Here is a 12,684-nt window from a genome sequence, read left to right on the forward strand (position 1 = left end):
TAAGAGTAGGGAGCTGAAAATGCTGGTGGTGACATTGTGAGCCTGGGAAACTAGGAGAATGGAAATAATCATGACTGTAATATGAAAGTAGTGATGGTGGTAGAGATGAGAGGGTGTATTTGTATGTTTGTGTGTGAAGATATGTTTTGTTATTGATGGGTTATGTAGTGATGCCTTTGGGGCATTCTGTTCAACCTATTCCCATTTCTATTGCTTACTCTAAATTTAAATACATTTTATCATTTAAACTTTGCTTTTCCCCAGTCTTTCTATTAAGAAAAAAAAATGGACTGGAAGAAAGCTGATTCCATTAAGCCCATTTTGTTAAATTAGGCATATTTTCTGGAGAGGACCTCAATGATAAGCCAATCATTTGATAAGTATCACAATGTCTCAGACATTATATTCAGGGCTTCTATTCTAGAGTATCTCACAATCTAATGAGAGAGAAAACATTCAAGCAAATGTACAAATAAGATAAATGCAGTATAAGTAAGAGATAATTAAGAAAGGGAAGGCAATATTCTCAAGAGAGATTGAATCTGTTGTTTAGTCATTTTAGGGATCTGAAGGTGAGGTATAACTTACCATGAGGTGAAGGACACTAAATAGCATCAGTTCTCTATTCACTTGTGCTATGCTGTCTCTCAGTATACTGAACAAATATATTAATGTAAAATAATTTGGAAAGATCAAAGTGGAAAAAATTAGCCACTAGGGGATCAGGGAAAGACTCGTATATAAAAAATGGCTACTGAATTAAATTTCTAAGGAAACTAGGGTTTCTAAGAGGTAGGTGAGGAAAAAAATGAAATTCAGGTGCAGGAAGAGCCTGTGAAACAATGAGAAGGAAACAATCACATTTTTTTTTCAGTACTTTCTATGTGCCAGGCATTGTGCTGAGGGTTTTTCTTTTTAGACAAGTATCTCATTTGATCTTCACAATGACTCTGAAAGTAAGTGTTATTATTATCTCTATGTTATAATTGAAGAAAATGAGACAAAAGGGAGGTTAAATTACTTTCCCAGGATCATGTAGCTTAATAACTATCTAAGGGTGGATTTATATTTAGGTCTTCCTGAATCTCTACCCAGTACAATATCTGCTGCTTCATACAAAGGCATGATGTTGAGTTTGTAAGGAGAAATAAGTCAATTTGTCATGAGAACATGTAGAGTAATACAGCACAACATAGTCATTTGCTATGGTTTTGCTGCTTTTGAAGATAGTACCTTGCCTTTTGAGATTAATATCAAGGAGAGCAACAATTGTTGTTATTGTTCAATTGAGTCTAACTCTCTCTGACCCTATCTGGGGTTTTCTTGGCAAAGATATTGGTGTAGTTTGCCATATATTTCTCCAGTTCATTTATAGATAAGTCCACAATATATTTAGAGGCTCTGGTAGAATCAGAAGACTCTTAGGTTGGATAGACTACATGTCTCATCCAAAAATGGTGATTCTGATGTGCTTACCACCATTGGCATCCGTTTCTCCTTCCATATGTTATTGTTTTAGTGTTTATTCCATTTTGTATAACCAGTGCTGAAAACAAATGCCAAAAAAGTTTTAAAAATTGAATAGAATTTTTCAATTATATAAAGAAAATATCATTAGAACTTATATCCAAACATAATGGATAAATAGTGCTTTGCTCTAATCATCCACACAGAATTTAAAACATATATATATATATATATCACTATATATTTCTAAATTACTGACATAATTAACTGATGAAGCATTCATAGAATCAAGATTTCAGGATAATTTCACTTTGTAAAATGGCCTAGTAGTGATGAGACCTGAATTCTAGTCTTGATTCTGTTTAATCTGACTTAGAACAAGACACATAAACTCTCTTGGTTTCAATTTCCTCATCATTAAAATAGAAATAGTACCTGTACTACTTACCCTCCCATCTGGGACTATTGTGAGGAAAGAATGCTTGTTATTTTCCTGTAAAGCTATAAGCAAAGACATATAGCTTTTTTTTTTCAGCTCTAATACTCCATGTTCATATCCTTCTAATACTTTCACCCCTATTTCATATCATTTTCCTCCTTCCCTTTTTTGGAGTGAAACAGTACAATTAGATAGGAAATAATTCTTCCACTAGTCATTGTTCCTCTATATTATTTTTTCCCAAACCCCAACTCCATATTAGGCAGAGACTATCTCAAATCCTTTTCAGAAGTGGTTGGGGGTATAAACAATTTATAACTGTAAATTATATTGGGAAGAAGATTTGTTTAGATGGATATGTTTCTAAGCATCCTTGTTTGCATGGGATCAACAACTCTCCTTGGAGTCTTTCTTCTTTTTTGTCATTTCATTCATCATTCACAAAATCATTAATTTGCTCCTGCAGTGTGATCTCCCAAGGTGTAGGGTTTTTGAGTCAATAGAGCTAAGAGCTATGGGCTTTTGAAAATGATGTGGGGGTGGGGAGAGACAATTCCTTTTGACCAAATGACTCACCAGAGGAATCCACTTTTTTTTCATCCAGGCAGTGAAAATGATAGCTTTACAGATGCTTTGTAAGTACTAAGGCAAATGAAAGGGCAGAGGTAAACAACCTAGGTCAGTGATCAAATTAAATCTACAAATATTTATTGAGCATCTACCACATTCAAGACACTGTGATAAGAAATAAAGAAGAATAGCCCTGAATAACCCAATATTTTTGTAGTTTCTGGTGCTAGGAAATAAACACAAATAATATTGAATAACCCGATGTTTCTGTATTTTCTGGTTGGAAAGAGAAGACAAAATGAAATAAAATCTAAAGAACAATTTAAGATTCCACTCTCTATGGCAAGGGTGATCAGAATAATCCCCGACTGACTGGGGTAGGGGATAGGCACAAGTGGCAGCAGTGACAAGGAAATGATGGCTGGGTTTTGGAATAGCAGAAAACCTATAATGAAGGCTTGAATTAAAAGGGTTTTAGTGGGAATGGAAAACAAAAAGAAATAAATTTTCTGAATCAGAAATATTGTCAAGACAGAATTGATAAGACATAGTAACTTATTGGACATGAAAGACAAGGAATTGTTATAATTCTTATAGACTATTGGCTACATTATAATAGTGAATAATACAGATGTGATAGTTATGCTAATGAGCTATAAAATGAAGGTTTATATCAAGGACAATAGAAAATATTGTTGTATAAAATTAAATGTTATTCCAGAGAAAAATATATGAAAATCTCTCTCTTTTATATAAACTTCTATGAGGAATAATCAAAGTTCTTTCACATACATGAAAACAATGTTTCTTGCAATTTACAATATATGCCTTGGACTCACAATCTGCCATGTTGTGTCCCTATGTATAGGAAATATAAAACATTTTCTGAGAGAAAATAGTCCAAAGGCAGCAGTCTGAACTCAGGTGTTTGGTTGCTGGGTGAGTAGGAAGTGGGTAAAGATAGTTTTCTCTAGCAGCTCCATCCAAACCTTCTCAATCTTGCTCCCAAGGTGATTGACATTCAGCATTCACTATAACATAATTATGCAGGTTGAAATGAATTTTCTTAGAATTCTACCCAGTTCCTTTGAAGTTCAATAGGGATCCAGGTTGACAACTGGCAGCATGAGAGAAGTTAAAAAGAAATATCTGTTTACACGGAGCACAAGTGGCAGCAGTGATGAGGAACTGATGGCTGGGCTTTGGAATAGCAGAGCCCCCTATAATACTTCTAGGATGCAGGAGCTGGAAGAATGGCTATTCTACAATCTATAGCTGCCACTTCTAGGAGTTGTCAGCTAGCAGTAACAGAATTTCAGCACACTCATCACAAGATAGCATTTTGGCAGAGAGAACAGAGGTGCAGGAGATAACTCAGTAAAGAGTCCACTGTGACTTCTAGGAGACTTTGGAGGCTCTGTAAAGAAGGAAGTAGCAGTGTAGAAGAATCAATGATTTCAAAGGCAGAAGGATAAGTTACATGCTTGTTCCATGATCACACATGTCCACTTTCTTAGTGATATACTGGTAAATATGATAGGCTGTGAAGCTTATTTTAACTAGCTGTTTAACTTCTTTTTTTTGGCTTTGAATTAATATGTCCTTTAATAGGCTGATTTAAAAAAAAAAAAGGTTGGTTGACTCACAACCTTTGGTTTTAGAATGAATATTGGTCTACAATGTCCCTTGAAATTGGGCAAATTTTCAGGGGACCCATGTGTTCAGAAGAACTCTTGACTTTACACAGAAGAACCCCTACTTTATGATATTACTGTATCATATGCATCTAACTAAATGGATGTTTGACATATAAGTCTTAACAAACTGAAAATAGTAGAGTCTAAAATGTGGTTTCTTTGAATTCAGATTAAACAATTTCAGCCTAGGAGGAACCCTTGCTTATGTACTGAGGGAAAAAAAAAAAAAAAGTATATGCCGGACACTAACAATTCATATATGATGTGTGTAAGTTTGGTTGAGATGTGGAAAACAATAACTACTTAGTTGAATTTTTTAGTTTGCCTTAAAATTTTATTTTTAGTGAAAATATTTTGAGATTTTTAAAGGTTCAAAATGTTCCCTATGTTTTTCTGTGCAGAACATTGAAGGGAGTTTTTATGTTGACAGAGTCAAAGGAAGAAGGCAATGAAAATACTTTTGGATGTTTCTCTAAAGTGAAAAATATGATGAGTAGATTATTAGAGATGGGTTTTTAACAGATTTTGAAACTTCTACTTTAACTTGAATATTTACTTTGGGCCCTTGATGAAGCCCTCTCTCCAGCATGAGAAAGAAATTTATGGGAAAAGCACAATGAGAGTTTCTTTGTCTCAATAAAGGGACAGAAATGATGTTGCCAACTGCACAGATTATAAATGTGCATTGAAATGTAGATTTTAACTTCTATTATCTGAAATCATAAATCTTTTCTCAATCTCCAGCATCCTTCAAATTTTAACACTTTCTGGATTCACTCTTGAATTATTGCTATGGCTATTATTCTGCTCCAAGCTCCCTAAAGCACAGAAGATAAGAGATACTTTCTTAGTGCATAGTTGGAAGAGTTAGTTTTCAACTTGCCAGAATTTTGTAGAGTCGAACTATTATTCCCAAAGCAGTCTGGGAAATGTTCTTCATGATATGTCAAGCCACAGAGGATAGGGGACAGGCAGGAAGGGGTAGAAATAGAATAGAAAGAGAAAGATATTATTTGGGGAAATTGTATCTCGAGGAAATGGGATAGCCAAAAGTTGGGTTGGACATTGTTAGAACTAACCTCATTCTTCCAAGGTATGATATAGAAGAAAGAGAAAGAAGGAAACAAACATCTATTAAATTCTTATTATTTTCCAGACATTATGTTAAATGATTTACAAAGATTATCTTACTTGGTTGTTATAGCTATTCTAGGAAGTAGGTACTATTATTATTCCTATTTTATACTCTAGGAAATAGAGGCATACAAAGTTAAGTCACTTGTTCATTGACATATAGCTAATGTATGTATGAGGCCATGTTTGGACTTAAGTTCTTCTGATTCCTATACCACCTACCTGCCTCTGATGTGAATGTATTTTATAAACAGGTGATTGAATTCCAGTTCATATTACAATGAAACCCTCAGGGGAAAGAAACCTTTCTTTCATATTTTTTAGGAAAAAACAATGGACTAAGACTTAGCTTTTTTTTTTTTTTTAATGAGTTCTGATCTTGTTTCCATCATTTACTGATTGTGTTATTATTTTCATTTTACAAGTGGAAAATGCCAATCAAGTCTAAGTTTAAATATAATTATCACCATTTTGCAGATGAGGAAACTGAAGCCCAATATTTGTGCATCAATAGAGTCAATAAAGAAGTCAAAAAAGGCTCAATAAAGAGGTATTTATCATGCATTTATTGTATTACAGGGACTGTATGCAGTGAGAACACAAAGAAAGAATAAAACGCAACCCCACTCTTAAGAATGGCTTTCTCAGGACCACAAAACTAGCAAATACAGAACCAAGTACTTGAAGGAGTTACTTACCTGGTTGTTCAAAGCACTGTGCAGTGTTTATGTGAATGTAGGGTTTTTATAACATTAAATTTAGCTCCCTTCCTTCAGGAAAACTTCCCAGACTAATCAAATTCACTTTGACTTTTCTATTCTTTGACAATCTATGGAACTGATATTCTGAGCCACATAAACTGCATATGTAAATCTTCTTTTCCAACAAGATTATAAAAATCTGAAGTTTAAAGATTTTATTTTCTTTGTAATCACAATGAAACTTTATCATGCATAGAACTGACACTGTTTGTTGAGTGACAGTATTAAAAATGAATATAAAAATGGAGCAAATAGAGTATGGTACATATGTATGAACTCTGCTTGTGGGGAGATTGTGTAGATCACCTGAGAATGTGAGTTCTGAGCTGCAGTGGCCTAAAGTTGATTGGATGTACTCACTCTGATTATGATTGTGATTGTGATTGTGATCAGTTTGGCTCTGATATGGTGAGTTCATCTGGTGTGTATGTGTGTGTGTGAGAGAAAGTGGGGTGGGAAGTTGGGGGAGACCAGGCTATCTTTTGAGGGGAAGTTCAGGTCAGAAAATGGAGCAGTTTAAAGTCCCTGTGATGATATTTCTGAAAAAGAAAGAAAGAAAGAAAAAAAAAAAGAGAGAAAGACAGACACACACTTATACAGAGACAGAAAGACACACAGAGAAATTATGTAAGATTTTAATCTAAAATCTGTAGTTTTTCTAATATAGAATTCTAATTTATGTAAAGGGCTAAAACTCCAAAAAGGTATGCTTGAATCAGACAACCAAGCACTTAAGGCTAATTACCTATTCAATGTGAGATAATGACTCTATTAGCATATATTTGGATAAATGGCTCTTCTCAACATTGGTGCTTGCTGAATGTTTGGTGTTAAGATAATCATAGACAAGGATTGGAGAACAGAGAGAGAGAAAGAGGCAAGAGTGACTTGGCTGCAGGATGAGGAGAGAGATTGGTGACCCCGGACTCTAGAATCTAGGATTCTGCTTGCCTGAGTCCTTCACTTCTTCCCCTAAAGACCAAGGATTTTAATTCTTCTTGACTCTGGCTGATCCTGAGGCCTCCAGGGAGCTAGCCAATACTTTACAAACTTAGGATAAATGAATTTTATTTTAAAAATATTTTGATAACTAATTTCAATGTAACTTTTCCTCTATAGTCTTATATACTTTATTTTAGGCATTTAAAAATATTATTCTGAAAAGAGATCTGCTGGTTTCACCAAACCATCCAAAGGTTCATTTAAAAAAATGTTAAGAATTCCTCCTCTAAAAGCACAAATCTTTGAATGGAATCACAATAAAAAATATTGCTACAGTGAATTTACTCACATATACTGCTTAATCTATAAATGTGAAGGATCTGGTAGAGAAAGGGTTCTTGGAACTTATTTAATTCATCCCCTCTTGATGCTTATTCCCATTCTCTCCTTTTATATATTTATTAAGATGAAAAAATCTAAACTAAATAGAGATGGTTTAAAAGGGGGAAAAACATCATAGAACAGCCTGCAACTTCATGGCATGGGTGGAATGGGAGAACAAAGGAAATCACCTACATTGCTCTGCTAAAGGTGAGGGAAAAATCCAGTGATAGGTAGACCTGCATACCATTCACCTGCTTTTTAGAACCAACTGTCAGGTTGGTCTCTGTGGGAGCACAAAGTTCTGGGTACAAAATGTTCACCTTATATCTCTTAAGCTTAGGGAATGTGGTATATAATGAGCCATATAACAAAGAAACAAAATGTAAATTAAAAAGCCAAAGAGATTTGGTTGTGTTTCTTTATCATTTCCAGCCAAATGCCTATTTTCCCTAGAAGAAAAATGAAAATCCAAGAGGAAAGCATCTCAGTAAAGCAGCAGACATTCTCTCTCTTCACTTTATGATAAAGCAAAACTTCTACCTTGACTTTCAGAGCATACATGAAATCTGTATGGAGTTTCTATTCCATTGATATGTCATAGCTAGAACAAAGAGGAAGGCAGCTTCACTGGATGAAACAGTATTATTAAGGAAAAGGATGATGCTTCTATCATATCAAATGATATTTTGAAAGACAGAAATGTAATTCAGAAGAAAAGAGATCAAAATTGTAATATTCATTCTTTTAATATGATATTTATCACTAATTTGCAACCTACCATTATGGCACTATTATCTTGATGATTAAACTTTGCAATTACATGATGCTTTGTATTTCTAGGCACTTTACTATCATTAATTAGTTAATTCACATAAAAACTGGTGAGGAAGCAGAGAGGTTTTATTATCTATATTTTACAAATGAGAAAACAGTGGAAACAAGCTCAAATGGCTTTCCCACTTCTTTCTGGCCAGTCTTGGGACCTGTTGGAGGGCTCATAATGCTGAACTCTTATTATAGTCTGTGCCAACTCACAATTCCCTTTAATTGGAAATGGAATGACATCCCTGTCATTTAAAACTATAAAGAGGGATCAGTTCCTACATGTATTTGTTCACATATGATAGGAGTAGTACTGATTTTATTGAGCTTAGGATGTGTGACTTCTTCAGAAAGATTACATCCCTTGGAAGTGGATATCTTCAATATAGAGAAGAGCTAATCCAATTCCAATTTATCAATGATGGACAGAATCAGCTACACCCAGAAAAGGAACACTGGGAAATGAGTGTAAACTGTTAGCATTATGTTAGCAGGAGAGGAAAAATTTGGAACAGAAGGGAGTACAAGGGATAATGTTGTAAAAAATTACCTATGCATATATGTACTGTCAAAAAATGTTATAATTATAAAGTTAATAAAAAAGACATGGAAATTAAAAAAAATAAAAAATAAAAATAAAAAAAAAAGAAAGATTACATCCTTGATATCCTAGGCATGTAAGGAAGCAGCTAGAGATTTTACATAAATGAAGCAGGCTCTAAGTATCCCTGCTATTTTTTTCTCTCCTTTAATAATCTCCTACCCTCACATTTTGTGTTTCAGTTAAAAATGACCTAAGATTAACCAAGAAGCAAGACAACTTTAAGGATCTTCCAGATCTGGGAACCTGCACACCTTCTAGGAACTATGTGTTGCAGAGATAGGAGGTAAGAGATCCCAAGAAAGATAACTTAATTTGGTGTTTTCTTGGCAAATATACTATTGTGGTTTTATATTTCCTTCTCCACCTCACTTTACAGATAAGAAAACTGAGGCAAATAGAGTTAAATTTCTCTCCCAGGATCTCATAGCTAGTAATTTCTATCCAAAGTTTATTGAGATTGCCTTGGATCATTGTACTATTGAGAAGAAGCAAGTCTTTTATAGTTGATCATTGAACAATCATGCTATTACTGTATACCTGGGATTCTCAAACTATAGTCCACAGGCCAGATGTGGCCCACTGAGGATGTTTATGCAGCCTACCAGGTTATGGCATATGGGCTGAGGGGTGGAGACAGAGTGTGAGGGGTTGTTTTTACTGTAGTCCGGCCCTCCAACAATCTGAGGGACAGTGAACTGGCCCCCTATTTAAAAAGTTTGAGGACTACTGCTGTATACTGATGCTGGTTCTGCTTATTTTGTTTAGCATCAATTCATGTAAATCTTAGTAGGACTTTCTATAAAATCAGCTTATTCATCATTTTTTATAGAAAAATAATATTCCATTACTTTCATGTACCATAATTTAGCCATTTCCCAATTGATAGGCATCTACTCACTTTCCATTTCTTTGCCACCCCAAAAAGAGTCGCTACAAATAGTTTTGCACATATGAATCCTTTCCCTTCCTTTATAATTTCCTTGGGATACAGATGCAGTAGAGATCCTGCTGGATAAAAGAGTATGCACAGCTTTATAGCCTTTGGGCACAGTTTCAGATTGCTCTCCAGAATGGCTGGATTCTTTCACAACTCCACCAACAATGCATTAGTGTCCCAATTTTCCCACATCTCCTCCAACATTTATCATTATCTTTTCCAGGCCCAGCAATTTATCCACTATGCTATTTAGCTGTCCCATTAGGGATCACATGGCCAAATATCTTTACTTACACAAATAAAGAAATTGAGTTTCTGAGATCTCAAACAGTTTACTCAATATCCCACAATTATCCAGTGGCAAAACTATTGGACCTTATATCGTCTGATTCTCACAGTAGTTATCTCTCCCCCAATAATAATGATGTATTAAATCAATAAAACTATTTATTAACCACTTACTATTTTCTAGGCAATATGTTAGAAGTTAGAGATATAAATTCAAAGAACAAAACTAACATTTCTATGTTTCATCACATGAAATCTTCACATTTCCTCATCAGTATAACATATGGCTTTGTAGGTAATGTTTTGTTTCGTTCCAGTTGAGGTAATGTTTTGATCTGTCCTTTTAAGGTGGAAAAACTTTGAGAAGAGACCCTATAATAAGATTCTATGGTCTGGGGACAAGACTAACTTAGTGTAGAAAAAGTTATCACAGTTGGCTATCTGTTTTTAATTTTTCTTTTAGCCATAGGATTCTTGAAGATCATTTCCTAAGGCATGAAAGAGTTGTGATCTGCTTTGGTATAGAGAGTATTGACACGTATAGTAGTATTAAGCCATTAGTACTTCTGAATTGCTGATACTGCCTGCTGGCTAGTAGAAATATTTCTAGCTCTTTTAGAGCATACAATTTGATTAAAAAAAAAAGATAAGATCTAGCTTGCTTTTGTTGCTTCCAGTTATGGCATATGTAATAAATGGAATATTTCCTCTTCCTTCACCCCCAAGAGAAATGGATTTATGAAAATGGTCATTAAAATCCTTCCTAATTGCAAAATTTTGTGGTACTAATTCCAAGGGAAAGACATTAAAAAAAAGTCATGGGACCAGATCATTGTATACTTCAACAACAACACTATATGATGATCAATTCTGATGGATGTGGCCCTCTCCAACAATGAGATGAACCAAATCAGTTCCAATAGAGCAGTAATGAACTGAACCAGCTACACCCAGGGAAAGAACTCTGGAAGATGAGTATGAAACACTACATAGAATTCCCAATCCCTCTATTTTTGTCTGCCTGCATTTTGGATTTACTTCACAGGCTAATTGCACACTGTTTCAAAGTCCGATTCTTTTTGTACAGCAAAACAACAGTTTGGACATGTATACATATATTGTATTTAATTTATACTTTAACATATTGAACATGTATTGGTCAACCTGCCCTGGAGGGAGGGAAGGAGGGGAAAAATTAGAACAAAAGGTTTGGCAATTGTCAATGTTGTAAAATTACCCATGCATATATCTGGTATATAAAAAAAAGTCATTTATTTTGTAGTTTACCTCCTTATAGTCATTTTAGTATAGTTCCTATAGTCTACTGCTCATCCAAGATGCTTTGATATAAGAAATTAGCTGCAAGGATATCAAAGGATTTATAAAGGACCGTCTCACATTATCATTGAGAAATCAGCACATTTTCATTTCTAAGACCCTAACTCAGCTTCCTTTTATCTGCCAATAATTTACATTTTAAAAGTATGCTTTGAGAGTTAATAAAGAAATTCAATTCACTTACATACCCATTTATTGAAAAAATACTATAAATAAATGCCTCCTATGGTGGGGATTACATGGAAATATATTTAAATTTACCACTATCACTTTCAAAATGCTAAAAATTATTTTTTAAATCATTAGCACAATATTGATTTAGGATTTATTGAAAGACAGCCCAAAAATTTAGCTAGAGATGGCCAGACTAATTTTCGTATTTCTGATTGGCCATTTGTCCCAAAGGGAAAAGATGATCTGAGAACCAGATGAGCCAGCTGTGTGACTTTGAGAAGTCACTTAATCTCTCTGAACCTCAGTTTCCTCAATTGTCAAATGTGAATTATAATGCTTTCCTATCTATTGAGCTCAGAAAGCATCAAATAGGAAAATTCTATTGAAGTGTTTTGAAAATTGCCACTTAATGTTGAGAGGCTCTTACTAAGAAATTACATATGAGCAGTCTGAATATCTGTGGGGATGATCAGATAAGAACTTAATTAAAATATTTCTTTGTGATGCAATAGAAACCCGGGTTATTGACTTAACCTGACCAGAGGCTCCCCTACAAATGGGAAATAAGTTTTGTTTTGGAAAAAGCATTTTTGATGATTTGACTGAAAGTTGTCCTTCAGAATCCAGAGATGCTGGGTAAGTAAGGCAGTCCAGCAATAAAGTGCTTTAATGGGTATAATATATTATAGATTTTATCCTAGGGACATTAGAATTGTCATAAAAATGGCACTTACATTCTAATAACGTTTGGGGTTGTTTGTAAGATTCTTGTAAATTTCCCCTTGGGAATTAAACTATTTGTATCAGCGTGAGCAAAAAAGTGTATTCTGCTTATTTTTTTTTTTTTCTTAGAGATGTAGATTAATTCATAGTGAAGTGGGAGATTTATCTTTTATTATTTACCCAGCAAGAATGGGAAAAGTATAGGATCCTAGATTTAGAACTAGAGGAGAATTCAAAGGTCGTTCCTTCAAAATTCCTCATTTTGCAGTTAAGGAAAGAAACACACAGAGTTTAAAAGACTTGTGCAAGATTAAGGGAGTATATGTCTCACACTTGGGACATGAACTCTGGCCCTCTGACTCCAGACTCTTCAGTGTAAGACATGTGGAGAGAAATGAAGTTCT

General features: G+C 34.4%; 1 long non-coding RNA gene across 1 annotated transcript in view; it reads left to right on the forward strand.

The window, feature by feature from the left end:
• Positions 1-12,684, forward strand: part of LOC141549601 (uncharacterized) — a 173,260-nt gene that overhangs the window by 16,870 nt on the left and 143,706 nt on the right. Inside the window, exon 2 of the long non-coding RNA XR_012484394.1 lies at positions 9,000-9,103. This is a non-coding gene — a long non-coding RNA (uncharacterized LOC141549601). The remainder of the gene's footprint in view (positions 1-8,999; positions 9,104-12,684) is intronic.

The sequence above is a fragment of the Sminthopsis crassicaudata genome, chromosome 1 (genome assembly GCF_048593235.1).
Source record: "Sminthopsis crassicaudata isolate SCR6 chromosome 1, ASM4859323v1, whole genome shotgun sequence".
NCBI classification, from domain to species: Eukaryota; Metazoa; Chordata; class Mammalia; order Dasyuromorphia; family Dasyuridae; genus Sminthopsis; species Sminthopsis crassicaudata.